We start from the raw sequence: 6,986 nt of genomic DNA, 5'->3' as shown, positions 1-6,986 counted from the left end.
CCCACCCCTCTTAAAGCGTATCTCAGTCTGCCTGCTGGGAGGTTGTATCTCTCTATATATACATTTATTGTTTTGTTTTGTTTTCTAACCATGGTGTTTTAGTTTGCCATGGACACAATTTAGATGACTTGATATTGGAAGGCGGGCTGCTTCGACTCTGCAAACCCAGTTTGTGTAGGACACACCATCTCAGCAGACAGACGGAGATACTCCACAAATCAGATTCCCCACCAATGAATCAGACTCGCTTCTTTGCATGCAACTTGAAAGAGCCTAACAATTACACCCTCTATGTTGTCGAGATTAGTTGCAAACATAATGTTGTCAAGAATTGCGGAACCAGATGTCAGAATGAGAAAAGCGTGGAAATAGGGAGGGGGGGGGGGTTAACAGAATTAATTTACTATAACTGAATTATAACCCATGTCCCAACTGGCACGCAGAAGCAGACCAAAAGCATGGCTCAAAAGTACACAGGATTTTGTTGCGCTATAAGATACCAAAACATAGATCTTATTAGAAAAATAATACAATGAACACTTACATTTATTATCTTCAACTTCTCTCGCTTTTCCTGCCCTGCTTCCAACAAAATCGCATTATATATTATTACGTGTACAAGGAATTGCTTTATCAAAGCCGCTTTTATTTACTAATTTCTACACTCATTTATTCATACATAGATACATTCACACATATTATATTATATATTTATTCATGCCCTGTTGATCTATCAATCTGTCTATTTATTACACGCTTGCAAAGAAAAGGAAAATGTCTGAACAATAAAAACAAAACGAGAAATATTCTCAAAAGACCCAAAACAACAGTAGGATCCCCCCCCCCCCAAAAAAAAAAAAATCCCCTCAAATTTAAAAGTGGGAAAATGAAGAACACTACAAGAAAACCAACAACAATAATAATAAAAATAACACTGCTCCCATCATAGTCATCTCCACCTCCAACACCAGTAACAGCACAACAGGAAACACATGATAATCTATGCATTAAAAGAATGTAACTTGGGCAATACAAAATGAGAAAAGATCCTGACCACCATTGACACAACCGACAACCTACAAAAGAGTCGGCATTGGAGGAAAAAAAAATCCTCCTACTCTTCCTCTCTCTACCAAAATGATTTGTGTATCATAACTAAAGGGCTCGGTTCAAAGCCCGAGCAAGCAGATCTAGTACTTGCCCTGATGGTCTCGCCACAGCAGTGGGAGAAGTGACTGGCGGTGCAATAGCGTTGACTGATTACGAATTTTTCGCGATTACCAGACTACAATGATTGAGTCCTCAATACAAAGGAAGGCAATACAGCTATCAACAATAAGTACAGCTAAACAGTTTCTGTAATTCCACGGGAGCTCCATTGTATAACTCCTCCAGTTGAAAAAGTGTTGCCGGCGGTAAATGTGGTCTTAATGGCTTTGTATCCTCACACCGTAAATTCCACAATGCCATACAGCAATCGGATAAGAGATTTGAAATTGGGCCCTTTATGACTAACAACTCATACAAGGAAATGGTCTTTACTCCCAATAAAACAGCATGGGGGGATTACTTTGCACTCGACGCGTTGGGATTCTCTCTATAAAGACAGCAAAATATAAGAGGGTCTACTTTTAGCGCAGTGCCAAAGTACCGTGTCTATTTTTACACAGACATAGCCAAATTGTTCAAAGAATTGAAAGAGGGTAATTGTTCTTCTTCTTCTTCTTCTCCTTCTCCTTCTTCTCCTCCTTCTCCTCCTTCTTCTTCTTCTTCTTCTTCTTCTTCTTCTTCTTCTTCTTCTTCTTCTTCTTCTTCTTCTTCTTCTTCTTCTTCTTCTTCTTCTTCTTCTTCTCCTCCTCCTCTCTGCTACCTGCCTGTTTGACTGCCTGCCTATATGATTGTCCTTTTGTCTCTCTTTCTTCTTCTCTCCCTCTCTCTCTCTCTCTCTCTCTCTCTCTCTCTCTCTCTCTCTCTCTCTCTCTCTCTCTCTCTCTCTCTCTCTCTCTGTATATATAGGCCTATATATATATATAAACATTTTGTATATATATGTATATATGTTACAATCAAACCCGGAAACTATTCATTCTCAGGAAATGCCTGAAAGATCAGTCATTCCCAAATAATTCCTGTTTTGATCAGGCATTTCCAGGAATGCCTAAACATGTTACTCATTTACAGAGAATGACTGAAATAGGCAGTCAGGCATTTCCTGGGAAAGACTACCATCGGAAAAAACAAAATGGCGGAATGACAGATGTAAAGTAAATGACAGGGGATGCATGCGATAATTAATTCATCCCGTTTAATGAAAACAAATTTAATAATAAAAAGTGATAATTAAATATAGAATGTTCATTTACATGAGCTCATTTCTTTTTACGGTTGAGACTTTGGTGGCAAAGACTATTACATTTGAGCGTTGCTTTGAAGCATTTGCATCTGTTTGTTTGACATTTCTTTGACCCTGAACAGTTACATTTAATGTAACCTTGACCGCCACACTGAGAGCCAAATACCACATCTTCTCTTACACTGATATGTGTGGTGCAGTTGACATCACTCATGAGAAGTAATTTTTCAGGGCAAAGTTCAAATTCGTTTTAAGAATCCATGTTTGGTAGCCAGCGTGTAGTTATTGTTGTTATTTTTGTCCAAAACGTGGGTCGCCACGGCCCCGATCAACAAGAGGAATGGGAATTTAAAAAAAAATTTTTTGTAAAGTGTTTTACGGCGCTCGCAACTGGATAGGTCATATGAGCGCGCGGGACACACCTAATTTTCAGTTGGTAGGAAATTTTGAATTTTGCCCGGGTGGCGGCCGAAGCCTACTCTTATCGATTTTAGACCACCAAGGGATCTTTAACGTGCGCAACTTGCACACGGGCCCTCCGAGATTTTTCGCCATTGTCCGAGAAGGCTAGGTGTAGATCTTTCCTACCAGAAGATCAGTGGTGTGGCAGAAAGACAGCAGTAAGGAGGAGCCAAGGAGTAGCAGTAGAAAGGCTGCAGAAAGAGTCAGGAGCCCAGATGAAGGGGCAAAGGAGGTGAGGGGGTGGGGGCAGAAAGTGGAAACGAAAGCAGACAACAGAACATTGCTAGAGAGCAGAAAAGGAGACAATTTTAGAGAAGAAAATTTTTCGGTGGCTACCCGGATTCGAACCCGGGACCTTTGAATGAGAGGCCAACACCTTAACCTCTAGGCCACGAGAGCCCCCGGAATGGGAATGGCAACTTTGTCACCTTTCTGGCCTGGGGCGAGTTCTATTCTACTTCTTTTTACCATCTGTTCTGCTTGTTCCATCTAGAATTTTCTACACTGCTCTCTATGAAAGTGTATTTGAGCCTGTCTAGCATCAAGAAGTGCCACGTTTTCAACAGTGCCAATGCCATCAACTTGGTCGACATGAGGATAATTCAGGTTTGTGGCTTGCCCGTTAGCAGCAGCAAATTATGTGACTTGGACAACGTCAGTGATTTCGTCGACAAGATGAGCAGCAACGTAAGTGATTTCGTCGACGTGATGAGCAGCAACGCCAGTGATTTCGTCGACATGAGGAGCGGAAACGTTGGGGATTTCATCGATATGAGGAGCAGCAACGTTGGTGATTTCGTCGACATGAGAACGAGCTGATAGAGCTGTTTGCTAGGCAAAGGCTCGCAAATCATCCCCTGACTGAAACTGGCCCAGCATTTCCGTTGGTATAGATGTTGAGGCCCACCCTTGGTTCAATACCCGGCAGCGCTTGGAAAGACGATCGTTTGACGGCGGCATTGAATGAGAGAGAGAGACAGACAGACAGACAGACACACAGGCAGGCAAGGCAGACAGAAAGACAGACACACAGACAGACGCACAGACAGACACATAAACAGACACACAGACAGTTAAAAACAAAAGCTAAAACTGACCTGGCTTGAAGCTTGTACTGTCGAGCTGTTTTTCTGGCTACACCCAAAGTCGCCTGCAAGTGATGTATAATTTCCTGATATTTTGTCTTGTGTTATAGGTAATTTCATATTTTTCAAAAAGCCTTCTTGTAAAAGTTTCTTCACAAGCATTTTCAACCATATTCAAGCTTAACTATAAAGTGAATATCTAATGACAGGTTACAGGTTTGTAACTTTCGCTACTCCTCACTTTCGCTCAACACAGTTAAATCAACACCGCACTCAAACCATAACTGCGACAATGCAAATAACACTGAGTGATAGTCAAATGGTTTGCCTAGTGGTCAAAATAACAACCAGGCAAAGCTGGAAATCTGAGGCTTTCATTTTCAGTCATTCCCCAAGAGTGTCTAAAATTTTTAGGCATTCCTGGAAATGCCCGATCAAAGCAGGAATTTCAGGCATTTCCTGAGAATGACTAGTTTCCAGGTTTGACTGTAACATAAATAATATACATATTATATCGCGTTTCTGTCTTTCAGTGTTGTTCTCCCTAAAAACCAAAGGAGCTTTAACTCGTCGATTTGTGTGCGTCTGTTTATCTAACAGGGCTTGTCCTCGTTTGCCTCTTTATAACAGCGTAATATTTCCCACTGCCCAGCTGCTAGCCCTAACGTATAATTCCCAAGTGGGGCGTTAAAAATAACTCTCACTAGCGAGGTGACCCACCGCTCACCAAAAATATCAGTTTGGCAAGCAAAAGTAAAACGAAACTTCTACTTTCTGTCTGGTTTCTTATTCTGTGGCTCCTGCCGAGTTGATTTACTGAGCACGGTCTGCCGGCACCGGGCGCCATGTGAGGCTGGAGGGCTCGGCTCGGGCTGGTGATGGGGGAGAGATTGGTTGCCAGATGGGGGGTACGGACAGTCTCTTGACATTTAGGCGTCGAGCTCTGTACGTGTGTGATGTGTTTGCGCGTGCTCACGTGTGTGTGTGTGTGTGTGTGTGTGTGTGTGTGTGTGTGTGTGTGTGTGTGTGTGTGTGTAAGAGAGAGAGAGAGAGAGAGAGAGAGAGAGAGAGAGAGAGAGAGAGAGAGAGAGAGAGAGAGAGAGAGAAGGAGAAATGTACAGAAGAAGAAAAGGAAGAAGAATTAAATATGATGATAATAAATATATGACAATAAGAATGCGGATTATTTCTACCGCGCCCACTCCCATACAATGCAACTTTAGTTACTTCATCTTAAGGGGAGATACATGTGGACGAGAATGCAACCATACGTTCTAAAGTTAAATTTACACATGATCAGCAGATACGTACTATTACAACACAATTATTGACAAAATACACATCATTTTATGAACATTGGAGTACTGAGAATGACCAACCACCCCGTGTGTATGTTTCTCATTGTAAGTTACTCTTAGTTCCTGTTGTTTTATTTCAGGAATAAATGCATGTGACCCGTTGAACTTGGATGTTCCTGGTGGAGATTGGACCTGATTCATTATTCTGCTGATTTTTCTTATGATTACGTCCAATCGAAGAGCAAAGGCCAGACCTGCATCCAGATTATTTAGTTCTACGGCTACTAGTCCGACGGATAAGCTGTAACTGTGAGTCTGTCTGTCCGGCCTCGGTCACCCAGCCGTGTTGCGGTGAGTCATCACATGACACCACATTAATTATTGACCACCGGGGACACACGCCACTCACTGCCAATCGCCTCAAGGCCGTTTGATGATCTGTCCGCCTTGCCAGATAGAGCGAAGACTGGGTAAAAAAGAGCAGGATATTTTTTTAAAGAAAAGGATACGGTTTTTCATCAGGAACTAAATCAAGGACATTGCTGTCCAAAGGCATCGTATACATGTATAAACAAAGTAGCCTGGATCAGAAAAGGACAGTTTTTGAGGAGGAACCAGTCATAATCTGTTTTTTTTAGTCTGTACATATCAGGTCACACAAGTGTTACATATATACTGTTAGGGTCATCGAGTCTTGTCAAAGGAACTTGTCCCACTCCCTCTCGCCCCCCAATCCCACAGTCTGCAACAACTAGATACGCATTTTATTTTCCATTTTTAAGCCGTTGTGTGTAGAGGAGATAGGAATGACTGTGGTCACTCGCTTCAAGTACTTATAAAATACAACCCCGATTCCAATATATATGCAGACGCTGATCGATGCGTCGTTCAAATTGACAGAGATCTTGACCAGATTGAGTGTGTGGATCAAGTCAAGATTGCTGGAGCTGTATTTAAACGATGTAAGTCAATCTGACTGACATTGGAGCAAGTGACATTTACGAAGTATTTGCACGACACAGAACCTCTTCTATTTAGCTGTGCTTGTATCGCTTAGGATCTGTTTGAAATTGACTATAATCCTTTATTAGCATTGTGACCGGAAAAATACACTCGTATAACTTTTGGCTAAATTGGCGGATGTCATTCTGTTGGTGTGTGACCCTAAGTCACGTTCTATTTCTCACTGGATTTAAACATTGGAGTGTGGATCGTCACTGCTCAAGACCGGCAACACTTGCTGAAAAAAATGCAAAGTGGAGCGGGCAGTCACTCACCTCGTTTCTCTAAACTCCTGGCCCAGGGAAGGTCGGGTAGGTAATTAGGAAGCGCTTTATGTGTCTGCTGTGGCCTTGTGCTTACTCGTCCGCAAAACCCGCTAACTAGGATAAAGTTACTCATTTATATATATTTTTTTAAAATCTGACATTACCTAGATCTAGATGTAGCAGTTTAATATACCATACTGCTTAGCATGCTTCATGAAAGAGAAGACTATTATTACGTTACTATGTCTTAACAAAGGGAAGCACATTTTTTAATTTGCTCTTAAAAGAAATAAATACGCAACACACACACATACACACACGATCGCACAAAGGCACGTGCACACACTCACAATCGCACACACACGCACACTCACATGCATGCAGACACGCACACACACACAAACACTCAAAATGCGCACACGTACACAGGCAAAATATACTCAACCCTCTGGACAACTTTCCGTCTTGCTCACCATCCTGACACTAAAGAGATAGTTGCCAGCACCTGGCTTGTATTCGT

At 42.0% G+C, this 6,986-nt stretch overlaps 1 long non-coding RNA gene across 2 annotated transcripts in view; it reads left to right on the top strand.

The window, feature by feature from the left end:
* LOC118477476 overlaps positions 1–6,300 on the top strand; it is a 16,159-nt gene extending 9,859 nt beyond the window's left edge. For both annotated transcript variants that reach the window (XR_004858408.1, XR_004858407.1), the window contains one exon: positions 5,339–6,300. This is a non-coding gene — a long non-coding RNA (uncharacterized LOC118477476). The remainder of the gene's footprint in view (positions 1–5,338) is intronic.
* The last annotated feature ends 686 nt before the right edge of the window (positions 6,301–6,986 follow it).

This window comes from Aplysia californica, unplaced genomic scaffold (assembly GCF_000002075.1).
Source record: "Aplysia californica isolate F4 #8 unplaced genomic scaffold, AplCal3.0 scaffold00105, whole genome shotgun sequence".
NCBI lineage: Eukaryota > Metazoa > Mollusca > Gastropoda > Aplysiida > Aplysiidae > Aplysia > Aplysia californica.
This window is presented reverse-complemented; position numbering and strand designations above follow the sequence as displayed.